This window comes from Mustela nivalis, assembly GCF_964662115.1.
Source record: "Mustela nivalis genome assembly, chromosome: 20".
NCBI lineage: Eukaryota > Metazoa > Chordata > Mammalia > Carnivora > Mustelidae > Mustela > Mustela nivalis.
In genome coordinates, this window is record NC_139039.1 from 23,663,297 (window position 1) to 23,679,838 (window position 16,542).

The 16,542-nt window shown below is 47.3% G+C and overlaps 1 protein-coding gene and 1 long non-coding RNA gene across 6 annotated transcripts in view; one reads left to right on the top strand and one right to left on the bottom strand.

Annotated features, from left to right (window-relative positions):
• The window catches only part of PRAG1 (PEAK1 related, kinase-activating pseudokinase 1), a 46,741-nt gene extending 45,000 nt beyond the window's left edge, over nucleotides 1–1,741 (bottom strand). The window contains exon 1 of the mRNA XM_082715637.1: nucleotides 1,631–1,741. The gene's annotated coding sequence lies outside the window, so the exon portion shown is untranslated. The remainder of the gene's footprint in view (nucleotides 1–1,630) is intronic.
• On the top strand, nucleotides 1,626–11,222 carry LOC309855399. 5 transcript variants are annotated; one of them, XR_014306778.1, is made up of 4 exons: nucleotides 1,626–1,714; nucleotides 2,541–2,732; nucleotides 2,861–2,977; nucleotides 3,210–4,188. It is a non-coding gene; the product is annotated as an uncharacterized lncRNA (long non-coding RNA). The 5 variants fall into 5 exon arrangements; XR_014306779.1 differs by lacking the exon at nucleotides 1,626–1,714 and adding an exon at nucleotides 1,985–2,147; XR_014306781.1 differs by lacking the exon at nucleotides 1,626–1,714 and adding an exon at nucleotides 10,964–11,222 and having other exon boundaries at nucleotides 2,158–2,732; nucleotides 3,210–4,141.
• The last annotated feature ends 5,320 nt before the right edge of the window (nucleotides 11,223–16,542 follow it).

The following is a 16,542-nucleotide window of genomic DNA, read 5'->3' on the forward strand; positions in this document are numbered from 1 at the left end:
ATTAGAAAAAGATCCCAGCATTCTTTCTGATCCAAGTCATGATAAAATAGCTTTGCCTCTGCAAACTTCTGCACGGGATTTGTGGCTACAGTTTGCAAGACTGAAGTTGTCAGTTGCTCTCCCATCCCATTTTGAAAGAATCTGAAGAATGGTGGCCAGATCCATAAAATTAAATCTTGTGGCTCAAAATGCCCCTCACACTTGCATCAAAGGCTGTTAATGCCTTACCCTGAAGGGACAGAATTCCAGAAAATATTCACCTAATAAATAAATATATATATATCATATCTGTATCTTTATTCATATATCTATATCTACCTCTATATATTTGAAGATTAAATTAATGCAACATTGAAAAAGAAAAGTACATGTGGAAGGTGTCTGGATTTCAATACTCCACTAGCAGGGGTTGCCCAGGCAGAAAGAACAAAATGACAACCTTAACACACCTCCCTAACACCCCCCCAACCCCTCCCCCCCCACACACAGGGTGTCACGATATTTGCCCGACTTTTAATTTTATTTTTTCCTTCTGCAATGCTATGTAATCTAATCTCAGTGGTAGGAATGTGATTTTCATGGGTTACACTACAGCCTAAACCAGTAAGAAGGATAGCCGAATTCCACAGGATCCCCTGATAACAAAGTAGCTACAGAATTCCCCAGGGCTTCCTGTCAAATTTCCCTCTCAAAAAGGAAAAAGGCTGCCACCATAGCTCGGGCCAGTGATAATAAGGTCCGTGGAGCCTGCTCTGCCCTGATCTCATTGCAAAACTCCTGGCTGGTAGACCTTTGGGCTTCCCAGCTCTGCAAAGCCATGCCTTCGCTGGCTGAGCTCTACCTGAGAAAAATAAACACATTTAGCCGGCCCTGCCTCCATTCCCTTTTACAGGACGTGAAAGCGGAGAGGTGGAGAGGCTCTGTTTTCTCAGTGTGTGTGTGTGTGTGTGTGTGTGTGTGTGTGTGTGTGTGTCTCCAGCTGGGGACACAAGCAGCAGGAGCAAAGGTTAGGAACATGCCCACAGTATGCCTTTCAGGGGGCTCAGCCAGCGCTCGGGAGAAAGGCATCATCTCGTTCCCTCTGGGGACTCGGAGGCTGACATCTAAGCCGGGGCAGCGCACGAGGCGGCTACCCTGGGGCCCCAAACCATCTCGCCCCCGGGGTCCCAGTCCTAGCAGCCCCGGCGGCCTCTCCCTCTCCGCTCCTTTGACAATACTCCTGCCGCAGAAATGAAGTCTTCCCCATTAGCAACTCGCAAAGCGCTTCGGTCTCTTGCCCCAGACAGAACAGCGAACCCAACAAGACCGGCTGAACAGGCGGCTTCCCGTTCCCGAACTCGAAGGAAAGTTTCCCCGTTTTAAAAAAGCGCGATTCTCGAATGAATCCAAAACACCCTCCGGCTCCCGTGTGCTCCCGGCTCAGCGCCTCCAACCTCGAGCACAACCCCCGGGCGCACGCGGTCCGCACGCTCCACCCTCCGCCAGCGGCCGCCTGTCACCCCGGGGGAAGCCGACAGGGGAGTCGCCCTCTCGGGCACCAAGGCGCTCCCCGCCGCCCCGGAGCTCCCCTCTGCGGCCGCGTTCGCCAGACAAAAAGAGACGGGATTTGGAGAAAGCGTCGCGGGCTCACCTCGGGGCCGCGCTCCCCCGGCCTCGCCGCCGGTCGCCCAGCCGCCAGCCGCCCCGCCGGGCGCCTCGGAGCATTGTTTGGAGAGTGAGTGCGCGCGGTGCGTGCCCGGCCGCGGGCGGGTGTCCTCTGCCTGGGCCCGGAGGCCGAGTGGCAGCTGCGAGCGCGGCTCCGCCCCCTCCGCCTCCGGTTCCGCCGCGCGCCGGGGCTCCCGCCGCACCTCCGCAGTCCCCGCCGCCGCCCCGCGCGGCCCCCGCCCCCCGTAGGCCCGCGCGCCTCCGGCTCCCTGTGGCGGGGCTGCGGCTCCCCGGCCCCCAGCGCTCCCAACTCTCCCCGCCCCGCCCCTCCCTCCCTCCCGCGCCCACCCGCCCGCCCGGGAGGCCCCGCCCCTGGCCCGGCGCTGGGTGCCTTCCGACCCGCGAGCCGAGCCCCCACCTGCCCCCGCCCCAGAGGCGGCGGTGCGCGCCTCCGCCGCGGCGGCGATCCGGGCTTGCCGCCTTCCTGTGAGCACAATGTGTGTGTAGGTATCAGAGGTGTCCCGCATCCCTTCATCCGGCCGGCTCTGCTACACCCCGGGGCGGTAAAGCCCGACCGCTGGGCGGGGGAACGAGAAAGCGAGGGGTCGTGAGCGGAACAGCGAGGTCGGGAGCCCCCCGGGTCGCGAAAGCTGCGGGACTGTGGCGGGGGAGGAGGCGGGTGGGGGGACGCGAGGGAGCCCGGCTGGGACTCCCGACCGCGGATTCCTGGTCCCGCTCAGTCCCGGGACTGAGCGTCAGGCACGTCGCTTCACCCCCGGGAACTTCAGTTTTCTGGACATAGAAGGAAGGGTTGGGGCTGGGGAGAGCTGGTCTAACACCTCGCCTGGACCGTGAGCCAGGGCTTCCGCGGGCCCGAATTACACCTGTGTTTACAGTTTTCCCTGAGTGACTCACGCGCTGAGATAGACTGAGTTCGAGAGAGTCCCCGGGCTAGAAACTCTTGTAACAGAGTATGACCGGCTGCCACCTAGTCCGTCTCCTCGCCTCCTCCAGCAGCCCGAACCTTGACCTGGGTGTTTCCTCAGGGAATTCGCGAGCGCCAGGGTCACCACCGTAAGCCTGCCTGGGTAAGGGCAATGTGGTGGAACGGAATAGAAAGAAGACCCTGGAAAAACACCTGCGGCCTCCCCTCTGGCCCTCCTGCTCCCCAGAGAGGTAATGTATGGCAACTCCAATTAGGTTCTCTGCCTTGCAGTCCACAGGGATGAGCCCCTGAGCCTCCAGCCAGCTGAGAGGCGCAGGACTGGTTTCCCTTGAGATTCCTGGGCTTGCCATGAGATCTGGCAGTGACAGCAGGACTGAGGGTGAGGAGGTAAGCGGAGGGGAGACCTGTTCTTGAGGTTTGACTTGGGTGCGGGAAAAGGGGAACAGTAGAGGGAAATAAGGAATACTTCCTCATGCTGCAATGTCTGGATTTCTCCGTAGTGTGAATAGAACTAGGGGGAGGGGAGGTCGCATAGAGGATGGAAGGGGAACTAACATTACTCAAGTGCCTACCCTGTGCCAAGCCACCCTACGAGAGGGACGCCATCCCCATTTTACAGGGAAGAAACCTGACGCGCAGAGGACCACAGAATTTGCCAGGGCCTGTCAGCTGAACAGCGGTAATACTGGGATCGGAAGCCACAGCCATCTGGTTCCACGGGTGGACAGTTCCGGTCTTGCCGTGCTGCCCTCTCCAAGTCCTGGCAGTCCAGCCCGATTTTTCCTTCTTCTCTAAATGAGAGGAAACCATGCGAACAAACAGGGAAGGAAACTCGGGCTAGCCTCCATCAGCATCCAACCAAACAGAAGGGGCCAGGCCTCTCTTTACCAAGACCTATTGGTGGAGGGAGGGCGCAGGGGGCCGGGGGGGTTGATAAGCAGGTAGGTACAAAGTGGTCTGTACCAGAGAAATTAAAAAATGGCATAAGGACATGCATGCGCTTCAGTTACAGTGGGAGATGGCGCATCCCCGGGGTTTGAGAAGTTCCTTGCTCCCATGATTCAGGCTAGATGCGCCTCTAGTTCTCCCTCTCTAAGGCCTGGTTGGGGACACCCACCTCACAGGACTGAGCATAGAGAAAGCATTCCTGTTCCCCCTTGATCTTCCTCTCTTTACCTAACGTATCCCTAACACACAAACAGGCGGAAGAACATAAGGGTCAGAAGCAAAGGCAACGGTGGGACGAGATTGGCAGTTCTGTGGCATGAGACGGCAATGGAAGGGTTAATTCAGTCTTTCTGCCAAATAATCCGTGTCCCCAAGTGTTTTGCTGCGCTCACACAAAATAAATGCATTATTCCATAGTTGCTGACATATCACGTGAATCTTTTCATGCCAGCGACATGGCCTTAAAGATGGCTTCATCTTGCCTAATGAAAAGAATCAAAAAATACTTCAAAAGACCCACTTAGAGCCGCATAAAATACCCGTTCTCTCATGCAGGGTTCCACCAGTGACTGTTAAGTATGTTATCTCCTCGGTAAAGCCGCGGTAAGCTCATGCATTTTAATAAACAAGTCTTGCTCGAACTTCCAAAATGCATCCTGCAATGCAATGTCTTTGGTGTGTACACAGCGTTCTGCTTCTAGCTACTTATCGGTGCGATTCATGACACTTCTAACTGCAGGGCTCGGGTTCCCAGGTACAGATCAGACCTTGAAGCAGAGTGATTCCCTTTAGGGTTTTACCAGTCTGTATAAGACAGCCGTGAAATGGGGGGAAATTAGGACAAAGGCCGGGACAGGTAGTGCTTTGGTGGTCGGTAAGCTAGAGTCGTTTGAAATCAGAACGGCAAAAAGGCAGAATGAGGAAGTGTGCACATGAAAATATACTGAGAAGAGGTTAGTTGGGATACTGGAGGGGTTGGACCATGGGAAGTTTGAACCAAAGTAATCCCATGCCTGATTTCTCTCCAGCCGGAAAGGAGAGCTCCAAACAGCAGAGAGGTGCCTCTCCCCTTAAGGGGAGAAAGGGGTTCAGGGTTAGTAAACAAACACTTATTGAACACTTTTACTTACAAAGTGCAGGATGAGGTCCTACAGGGAAAAGAGGTCTGTGAGCCAGAGGTAATGCAGCATTAGTGGGGCTCAAAGAACGAAAAGACAGAAACCCAAAAAGTGGTTTCACAGAGGCAGGGGGGCTTAGGAGGATGAGAAGGATTTCAATTTGTGGACAATGGGAAATTTCCAGACTGAGAGAATGGTATCCACAAAAGAGTGGTCGGAGGAGAGGCAAGAGACTTTGCAGAGATTCCCCATGCGGTTATGGCTGGAGCGTGGTTATAGGAGATGAGGCTGAAACCTCAGCGTGGGACTGGCAGGAAGGAGCGAACTTACCAACGGGGGAGCACCGACTTTTCTGAGCTACCGAATGACGTCATCCAAGCTAGTTTATCATTGGCTCTACCTGGATCTTCTATCCCAGATAGATTAGGAAGTGGGAGAAGGGGTGAGAGACAAGGAGACTGGCTTGGGGTTTCTATCTGTGGTCCAGATAGGAGGTAAGGGGCGGTGGGAATGGAAAAGCAGGGATGTGGGGTAGATGGTTTGGAAAGATGTGAAGAGGGAGATCTGGGGACTGACTGCTTAGTAATTCACGAGGGCACTAAGATATTTACAAATAGCAGCTTGCATGGCGGAGCATTCGCTCTGTGTCAGGCCCTATGTGCTACCGGATTTGTACGCCTTTTATCACAGGAAGCTCACAGAAATTCCCAGGTTGGTGCTGCTATGGGGGAGAGGAAGGAATCAAAGATAACCAGCAGAATTTTAACCTCCAGAGATTGGTAGACTAATGGTTGTGCTAGTACAAGTTGGGAAGTCAAGGTACTTACGCTGTGGGCTCTCGTGTCTGGTGTGTACAGCAGCCAACCGGAGGAGGACGGTATCCTGCCAGCTGTGGCGTTTGGAACCATAGAAAAAAAGGAAGGACATTGGAGAAGAGATGATATGAAGTGGCAAAGCGTTGGCAAACACGTAATCTAGAAGACGCCATGGAGAAAAGGAGCATGGGCCCTCTCTCTGATACCTTCTGAAACCCAGAGCTGTGAGCAGAGGGAGACTAGCCAGGAAGGAGGGGCATGAAGGAAATTCAGGTTGCAATGAATTGTGTCAGATGGAGAGTGTCTGAGACCAGCTTAAAGTCTTAGTTACTCTGCTTATAACAGCAGGAAGTTCCAGAGGAATCCATAGAAGAAGGAAATCAGGGACAGAGGAACATGGGATGGAGAAGGTGGGCTCCTCCAGTGGGCTGTTGTCCAGAAAAGGGCGTTTAATGGGGAGGAGGATGGGCCGCTGAAGAGATAGGATGGAATCACTGAAAGCCATAGGCAGGTGCCCAAAGCCACCCCAGAGGGGACTGGTCAGGGAAGAAACAAAGGAAAAAGTTCTTTTGAAAACTGCTGGGAGGGACACATCTGAGCTGGAGGCTGGTTGTCTCAGCGAGCCAGCCAAAGGTTGGTCCAGCACGTGTGCACAGCCCCACTCACCTCCTTCTTTCTCCGCAAGTGATAATCAGCTCTTTCGGTTGCCAACGCAACTTATCTTTTTCTTCTCTGAGCTGTGGAAATTCAAGGAATCTTATCAGCCAACCCCTGTCCTGTGATTATGACATTACATCCTTGTGTCCCAGTGTTTTAAAAAACCTTTTCCAACATCCCACTCTCCCCTCCCCTCCCCGACTCTAGTCCTAGGCAATTCTCCACCGGATAAAATATTCTAAATAATTGACAGTATCATATTCCAAGCACTGAATAGATTTTTTCCACCAAAACTGAAAGCTATTATTTAAATAACTGCTGGATGTCAGAATCTCAAACCACATGGGACTGAGAGCCAAGGGTTCAAGATTGTTATGATCTTCCTTTGTGCCCAAGTGCTACAGAGCTCAGACATCAAGGACTGAAGAAGGAAAACACTTTCTTTTCTTCCTTTTATAGCATAAACATGGTTAGTTGTATATTTGGTGACAGATACCTTATTGCAAACCTCATTTTCTTCAAAAATGTTACTGTTATAGGTTGATTTGTGTTCTCCCACTCCCCCCAGAAAGATAAATTGACATTCTAACCCCAGTTTCTCAGAATGTGACCTTATTTGGAAGTAGGGTCTATAAAGAGGTAACCAAGTTAAAACGAGGTCATCCAGTTGGTCCCTAATCCAATGTGACTGGCGTCCTCATACAAAGGAGGGAAGAGACAGACACCCAAAAAAGGAAGACTGTGTGAGAACACAATAGGAGAAGAGGCCATGTGGCTAAATCGATGCTTCTAGAAGCCCGGGAAGGCCAAGAATTGCCTGCGTACACAGAAGCTAGAAGAGGCGAGAAAAGCTTTTACCCCAGAGCTGTTAGGGAGAGCCTGCCTCTTGCTTCCACCTTGATCTCAGACTTCCAGCTTCCAGAACCTTGAGGCAATACCTTTCTGCTGTTTTAAGCTGCCTGGTTCTTGGTACTTTGTTAGAGCAGCCCTGGGAAAATAATACAGTTACTAAAATGAAATTGTGCCAATGAATGATATACACTCCTGCTTCTAGACAGAAGATAAAGATTTTCAAAAATCAGCTCCAAAGAGCATGACACATGCTCTTTTAATTAATGTCCCCTAAGGATATAAGGCCAAACAGCTTTCTGTAATAAAGTCAGCATGTCCCCTTGTTCAGCCTGCCCTAGGAAGAGAATGGCCATTCTTTCACTGATAGCTCTCTCTTTCTCCCGTTTCAGGGCCCATGGTTAGGAGAAAGTCCTGGTTCCCTACCTGGGTTGGCATTTGCATGGTTGAGAAACTCTTTATCTCCACACCCAGGCAGTATGAATCAAGATGAACCTCAAAGCCCATCAAAGGATTGTTCTGGGTCCACGTACATTCCAGAGATATCATTAATGGACAGGAGAGATCATCCAGGTCTAATCCTTCAGGGACAAATGGAGATGTTGAGGTCCTCGATGTCTTGCCCAAGGTCTCCTGAGACATTTCATAACCCTGTCCTTCTGAGATGTCAAGGTTGTTTGGTTTTAATGTGGACTCACTGTGAGTTAAGGGTGTGAAAATGAGAACTATTTGAGGAATTAATTCATGACTCCTGCTGCTTGGCTTTCTGAGTGAGCTAGAGCCAGGGTTGGAAAGAAGCAGAATATTTAATGTTAGGAAGAGTCACAAAGGAAAAACAAGCCCATTTGAAAGATCTGCTTCATTACTCTAAGAAAACCTCCTAATGCTACAGCCACTTCGGGAAATATAGTTTAACGGCTTCCTAAAAAGTCAACTATAACTTTGTCTTCTGGCCCAGCAATTCCACTCCTAGACATCTACCCAAGAGAAATGAAGCTAACGACACACAAAAACTCCCACACAAATATTCACACAGCATTATTCGTATGAGCTAAAGAGTACAAAAGACCCAAATGTCCATCGACTGGTGAATGAATAAGTACATGGTCTGTCAATACAGTGAAATACTGTTCAGTAATAAGACGATAAATCCCTGATACAACATGGATGCATTTCCAGAAGCTTACGCTACCTGAAAGAAGACAGGCACAAAAGGTTACTTAACGTGTGATTCCATTTATAGGAAATATCAAGGAGAAATAACTTGACGGAGACAGAAAGTAGAAGAATGGCTGCCTTGGGCTGGGAGTGGGAATGGGCTCTGGAAGTGGGAACTAACTATCAATGGGCACGGGGTTTTCTCACTCCAACGATGGAAGTGTTCTACCAATGGACTGTGAATCATGATCACACAACTTGAAAAATTGACTAAACATCGTTGAATCGTATACTTAAAGAGTCGAACTTCATAGGATGTGAACTATATCTTAATGAAGTTGTTTATGAAAGGAAGAAGAACGGAATATGATTCAGCCTTAAAAACGAGGGAAACGGACACCTGGTACACCACGATGAAACTTGAGGATGTTATGCCAAGTGGGATAAGCCAGTCACAAAAGGAAAATTGCTGTATGATTTTGCTTTATGTGAGGTCCCTAGAGTAGTCAAGTTCACGGAGAGGGCAAGCAGAATGGTGGTTGCAGGGGGGAAATTATGCGTGAGTGGGGAATTATTGCTTAATGGGTGTAGTTTCCGTATAGGAAGATGAAAAGTTTCGGAGACGGGTGGTGCTGAGAGTTGGGCAACTATGTCAATGTGCCTAGCACCACAGAGCTGTACATTTAAAAAAGTTGAAGTGGTGTATTTTATGCTACATATACTTCAGATAATTGAGAGAGAGATTGAGAGAAACACTTATGTTTCTGTAAGTGAACTACCTATTGCTGAGTGAAACAGGTCTGGGAATGCTCATGTTTTCTTTTTTCTTTTTTTTTTTTTTTTTGAAAAAAAATTTTTTTTTGCATGTTTAATTTTTTATTTTTTATAAATCTTTTTTTTTAAATTTAATTTTTATTTTATTTTATTTTTTAAGTAGGCTCCACACCCAGTGTGGAGCCCAACATGGGGCTCGAACTCACAACCCCGAGATCAAGACCTGAATTAACATCAATAATTGGATGTCCAACCGACTGAATCATCCAGGCACTCCAAATGTCATGTTACCTTTAAGTCAGGGAGCCTTAGTCATTCAAAAGACCATCAGTTTTTAAGCTCCTGTAGGAAACAGATCGATCCACAATTCTATAAAGCCACAGAAACTCCAGGCCTATTTGCCGCCTGATAAATCATGGATGAGAAAACATCACACGCTTTACCGTTCAACCATCCCACCGCTGAACATCCTTCTCCTCTTGTCTCCCCAAAGACAGCTTTGGTTTTACATTTTACTAGGTCAGTAGACTTCTGAGTGTCCTGACCCCTGCCTGCGTTGTTTTTGTTGACTTCCACGACCTAGTCATCATTCGTCATTATATGGACTGTCTCTAAGGGGTTTTACTTAAAACGTAAGCCAATGCTCTGAATCATGTTTTCCCAAGGAATGTTTAATGGTAGAAGAAAAGAAAGTTTTTTATTTTTCTAGAAAGATACATCATTCACCATCTATTGCAAAGTTGTATAAGCCCATTGATAAGCAAACTGTTTCCTTTACTTATTCACCCTGAAAGTGAGGTGGTCTGTCCTCTTTCCTTCTTTTTTCCTTAGGGTTCTCATAGGAAATCTACTACAAAAGAATTGAAAGACCATCTTTTGGACACTTACAGCATTTTACTAATAACCAGCATCGGCCCTTTCTAGGAGTAAAATCCCATTTTGGTACAGCCCAAGTGACTCTGAGGACATCTTACTTCTCTCGATGGTCCACCACATGAGGAAACCAAAAATACTTTTACCTGCTTCCTCCTTTCATGCTTCTGAGAGCATGAACTGAGTGAAGGGACCGATGGTGCCCGGTTTCTGCGCTGGGTGGAGTAGGGTGACATGGGGGGAAGCAAACAAACCTTCCTCTCTAGGACCTGCAGACCCATGCAGGCTTCCTTCAATTTCAGGTCCACACTATGTAATTGACATACATTATTTAGAACCTTCTATCCAACCCCAGAGCCTTCGCCAGACAATGGCGCTTACCAGTAAATGAATTCTCCCCAAGTCAGAACCTCCTAGAATTAGCATTCCTATATGGGGTGGATTTACATGGTCAAAACAGTCAATAATCATGTATAGGAGACTGGCGGGGTCGGGGGGAGTGGTTTATTTATTTGCTAGAAGCCCTGTTTAAACTCCCAGATAGCACTGCCCACAATATTCCCCTTGCTGTACTTTGTGTAGGTCAGGCTAATCTGCTTGTGGATTTACAGTCCTAACTGGTTCTGACCTATCAAGAGAGTAGCTGAGAGGCTCCGGGAAGAATGCTTGGTAGAATGTCTGGTGGTCACAGAAGGTAGCGGAGTCACCGAGCTTTGCAAGTGACCAATGATGGAGGGAGGCGACCACCCTATCTCGAAAGGGGGAGGCGAGCAAAACCTTCAACTAATTTACTGGAAAGCCCCAGGCTTTGTTAAGGAGGCCTTAGGATAATGGCCCTTTTGACCGACTGTTCAGTTTTTTTCCTCCTTTTAGAAGTGGCAGTGGTGGCTGGCAGGGAGAGACGTGAAGCGAGCAGGGCAGGAAAGGGGTCAAAAGACACGTGATGGGGCTGATTAACAAGCAGGCTTTTTAAACAGTGGCCAGGGGACACCTGCAGCTCTTCCAGACTTGCTGGCCCTGTAGGGGTTGTTTGAATGGGAAAACAGCTTCCAAAAAGATGTAACACAAGAGCATAAAAGGGAAAAAGAAAAACGTGCGTTTGTGAGATGAGGGAATTGTAGAGTTTTACCTCTGATTCTTCTCAAGAGAAACCTTTGATTATGTAATATTCTCATCCGTAGGTCAAGGCTCACAAGATGAGGAGAGAGGACTCATCACCAGGGCACATTGCTGGTGTTTTGCTCCAAGAGGAATTTGCTTTCAAACAGACATGCATTCACTCATCTCTTTTCTTAAAAAAAAAAAAGAAAAGAAAACCACAAACACAAAATCTCTTCCAACTCAGCTGACTGAGTCCAAGTGGGGACGACAGCACCATTCAGTTGCATGATCCCACAGAGCCAGTGTCCAGAATGAAAATAAATGTGACTTTTCAAATCAGGGCATAGTGTCGCTTTGTTTGTAATTCAATTAAAAGACCAGCATCACAATGTTATTGTATGAGAGGGAAGATAATACAGAGATCCACAGCTTTTGAGCTGTAATACACCAAACCTGGGCTTGACAGATGGGCATCAGTATCTTGAGAAAGCCAGAAGGGGACAGTTCTTGATCTCCAAAGGGCTATACTGAGTGTGGTGGCAGGTGGTGGGGACGGGGGTGGGGGGGGGTGGGGAGCAAAAGGACAAAACCCACGTACCTTCCATAGTTAACCAGCTTAGCCCGGATCTATACCAGATGGTTATGTCTCATATTAATATTTCCTATAGTTGATAGAACCTTCCTTGATAAATATCAATTATGTGAGCATATACATGAGATACTTATCTGTCTGTCTATCTTTCTCTCCCTATTAAGATGCTAACCTGCCAGAGAAACTCAGTTACTTAAATTTGGTTTGGGCTGGACTTGGAAGGGATTAAATTATCATAAATCTTATCATTGTCACCTTTGGAAAGCCTTTGCTGCCTCTTGGTGCTTTTCCTGGACTCAATTTCCTTGTCTGTAAAACACAGGAAGTGATACCTTCCTCAAGAGATTGTTTTGAAAATTAAGCAAGCTTTGTAAACCACCTAGTTCAGAACCTGGTGTCTTAGCACCCTTGAGCTATTACAGCAAAGTACCATAAACAACAAACATCTATTTCTCACAGTTCTGGAGGCTGGAAAGTCTAAGATCAAGGCAGGTTCAATGTCTGGTGAGAACCCCCTTCCTGGTTCACAGAAGGCTGTTGTTTTTTGCTGTGCCCTTATATGGCGGAAGGCGTGAAGGAAGCCCCAGGGTCTACTTTATAAAGGCACTAATCCCATTCGGGAGTGTTCCCCTCTCATGACCTAATCAGCTCCCAAAGAGCTCCGCCTCCTAATACCATTCAATATCTGAATTTTGGGGTGAACCAAACGATTAATCTACAGTTCCCAGAATATACTATACTCCGTGAGTGATGGGTGTTGTTAGAGCAGGCATCATCACTCATTCAGCACTTTGTTACTGAGGACACACCCTGTGCCAGGCTCCAGGCAAGGCCCTGATGATACAGTGATGAGCTAAACAGATAAGCTTCCTGACTTTCTGAGCTGGACAGTATAGCAGAGAGTGGGGAAGTGGGGGGATGGGGGATGACCCGGCCAAACAGGACCATGCGTTCTTTTTAATTATATTCCCTTCTTTAAAATTTTTCTTATTGAGGTGTAATTAACATATAGTATTATGTCAGTTTCAGGTGTAGGGATGGTGCATTTTTGATGGCAAATAATGACATCCTTCCATGTTGGAAGGAACAATACTCTAAGGTCGCAGAGCAAGGGAACCCCACTCCCAGGGAGTTAACGAGGTCTTCCCTAGGATGGATGCTGTGGCTTGGGTTGCAAGCACAACGGGTGGCCACTTGGAAAGTGAAGCAGGATACGGAAGCAGGATGTGGCTAAGGGCATCTGTTCTGTTGTGGTTGTGTTGTGGTTCTCTATCAGTCTTGTAGGATTAGGGTATTTATTGGGATGGATTTGGAAGAACCAAGTTCCAGCCCTTTTCCTGGCATGTGAGTTGTTCCCTCTGGCATCACAGGGAATGCAGACGAGCAAAGGAACAGAGGCTAAGGGGTCTGCGGGGAAAACACCTGGGGGAGAATTATGGAGGCAAATACAAAGGCACCAGTAAGATCCTGAAGTAAACCCATAGAGCACTGGACTGAGTCAGGTGAGCTGAATCCCATTTCTGGCTAGGAGTTCCAGCTTACAGATGAGAAAACTGGGATTCACAAAACTATATTCACCCAGAATATACACCCAGTAGGTGGTGGAACTTAGACTATAATCCAGTCCTTTTTATTCCAGGTCTTTCTTTATTTCTTTTTTTTTAAGATTTTATTTGCTTTTTTGACAGACAGAGATCACTAGTAGGCAGAGAGGCAGGCAGAGAGAGAGGAGGAAGCAGGCTCCCTGCTGAGCAGAGAGCCCAATGTGGGTCTTGAACCCAGGACCCTGGGATCATGACCTGAGCCAAAGGCAGAGGCTTTAACCCACTGAGCCACCCAGGTGCCTCCCAAGTCTTTCTTTAATAAAGCTCAAAATTATGAGAGATCCCCATGGTGTTTCCTTAACAGTGTAACAAAAAACAAGAAGGAGGAGGAGGAAGGGTAAGGTAAGGAAGGAGAGGAAAGGGGAGGGGGAAGAGGCAGAGAGAAAGAAATAATAAAAGAAAAGAAAGGGGAAAAAATCTTAAATTTTATTTACGACTTTTCCCCTTTGGAAGATGTCCAATTTAATCATTTATGAAACCATGAAAATCCACATCAGAGCGATCACCAGTTGAAGGTTCTGTCTCCCTCTCATCGTGAGGGCAATCACTGGGAAAGACACGGGACTCTCCACCGTATTATCAGAACGGCTGTTCCAGCCAAGGCTCGGTTATCTGTGCCAAATGCGGGGCAAGCCGTGGAGACGTGAACCCCGCCGAGAGTTCAAAACTGTTCTGAGTCATTAGCTCCAATAAACTCGCAGCTCCCAAAGCAGCCAAGCTGGAGGTCTCCGCGGAGCCTCATTCGTTTAACCTCTTCCCTGCTCTCCTTCCGAGTCCAGGGGTTAAGAAATTGAAGGCAGCACACAGCAAAAGGAAAGGTTTCCTTTGCCCTCAGGGTAGACAGCAAGTTCAGCCGCCCAGCTGACATCGGCATCTGGAGTCTGGGCAATTCCTGGTCCTTTCATTGCTTGCCCCAGACCTTCTTTTGGCTGCTCCAAGTGTAAGGCAAATACGTTTCTCCTGAAGGCCTTTTTGGCATTTCCTTACTGCCCTTAGCCACAGTGACTGAAGATGCTGTTCTTGGTGCCAATGCCTGTCTGCCTCAGCCGTCCTCCCCCGCCAGGCACACTGGCTTTCTGTTTACACTTTTGTGAAAAACGCAAATGTGTTGTCCTTTAAGCATCATTTCAAAGCCTCCAAGGTGTCTATTTTCTGTTTATTAGAATTGTGACAAAAAATTGTGCTTTGTGGTTCTCGTGGCATTTAAGTATTTTAAAAACAAAATGTTAGTGAGAGACGCGTATCTCCTGTTCACCAACAAACAAACAAACAAACAAACAACCCCAAACCTTCATCTGATAAAATGAATGTTTAAAAAAGGAGAATCTGGGGCGTCCGTGGCTTGGTGGGGAGAGGATATGACTCTTGATCTCAGGGTTGTACGTTTGAGCCCCATATTGGGTATAAAGATTACTTATGTAAATAAATAAATGAACAAACAAACAAACAGATAAATAAATAAACTTTAAAGATTAAAAAGCAGAATTTGCTTTTTTTTTTTTTTTTTTTTTGGTGGAATAGTTACTCAGGAGTGACAGGAATTTGTTATTAGTATTATGTAGCAACAACTCCTGGGCTCTCTGTGGTGTCGAAGGAGAAAGTACCTAAAACTGAGGTACTCTGAGGTGACACTCCAGATAAAAAATTAATCATCTATAAAAACAGTTATCTTAATAGTACACTTATTTTTAACCAATGTTAGAGTACAACAGAAAGATCTCAACATTTATCCCAAATTCCACCATCCGAGACTTTTCAAGAGGAATAGCTAGAAATGTACAGACCAGAAAGTTAATGGCTTTCCAAGACCACTGAGAAAGAAAATAAAGCCAGTCCCTGTTAGCACACAAACTATTTCAAAGAAAACCAGACACTTTTAAGCAGTGAACGACCCTGTTTTGGGGACGAGGCTATTAGAAAACGTTTGTGTTCAGAAATATCATCTGTGTGTCAGGGGATCCTGGGTCTAAGATCTAAGTCAAGACCACTTACGTTGGGTTTTATCGTTAGAGATTAATCTCATGGACTTCAGAAAAGAAAAGATATTGCTGCCTTTTGTGATGCTAACATCAGATCAGGATGTAGACACATCCCTAGTTTCTCTTAGCAACCTATCCATTGTGTATAAACTGCAGGGTTGTAGTCACACTTTTGAAATACATGTTTATTTAGTCTGTATCTTTTAAAGTTAACAAGTTCTATAAGGTTTCCAACTATTCTGCAAAGTAATACTTATTTTGTTTTGTCCAAATGCTGTCATTTTCTACCTCCAAAGGGTAATTTGACTTCCCCTCTGGGCTCCAGAAAAGCAGTTCAGACTCTCCTCCCCCTCTGATTCCCTCAGATCTCTCTGGGTCTTCCCCTCAGCTTCCGTACCTAGTTCTCGTCGACGTGCCTCCTTAAATCTGTCTTCTGTGACAGATGCGTTCACTCTACTGATGAGTGTTTCCTTCCAAATTTTTTATTTTACTCAGTTCTACCTATAAAGCTCTTTTCTCACCCCCCACCAACCCATCTAAATTCTATTCATCTTGCAAAGTTCATTTTGGGGTCATTGCCCCCTGCCCCGCACCTGCACCATGTCCTTTTGCTCTTAGCACCATCTACTGTGACCTCCAATACCATTTATGTTGGTCCCCTTTCGTCACTTCCATGCCTCCTAAGATGGTTCTTAACCATTTTACAAGTTTCTTTCAAAGGTCAGAAACCTTGATTCACACTCATTTCACGTCCTGCTTCTCCTGTAGGAGTGAACTTCCCATAGAAGAAGAGTCATACGTGCATCTCAGAGTCTCTGATGGTTTCCCTGCCAGTCCTTGTCAAGAAAATATTTAGTGGAAGTCTGTCCTCTTTTCAGATTTGTTCTCCGTCAGGATCATTGTCTTGCTGTCTATGCACACAGGATACTGGAGGGAACAGCAGAAACTCATTATTTCAATATGAAGAAGCAGAAAAGAGATTCAGCGGACCATTGGGCTGATAGATGAAGACCATGCAGTCTATGGTGCACCTACAGACTCCATGGAGGCATTTGATGAAGAATTCCAGGACATCTTTGTGTGAGAGAGAGAAAAATAAATTGTGTTGTGTCCAAGTCATTTCTGGATCCTGAAGCAGTGATCGCTCACTCTCAATGAACCCACTGGCCTCCTGGATTTTATACAGTGTATCAGTTTCATAGGCTTGTCCTGCCACACACTGCAGGGCTGACGTTCAGGGTGCTGAGAAGAATCTGGGTTCTCTGACTTGGTCAAGTCCACAACACCTGGTTCTCATCACCACTTTCATGAGCCAAGGGCCTCACCTTTTCCTTTGCAGTCTCTCACATTACAGGCTTGATGTTAAGCCAACCACAGACTGATGAGTTGCCAAAAAGTCAAGACAATGTTAGCCCCAATGTAAGGGTGGGTGATGGGGTACTGGGCAGAGCTAAGGCCTAGCAGAGTCAAGAGTCTGGAAACTG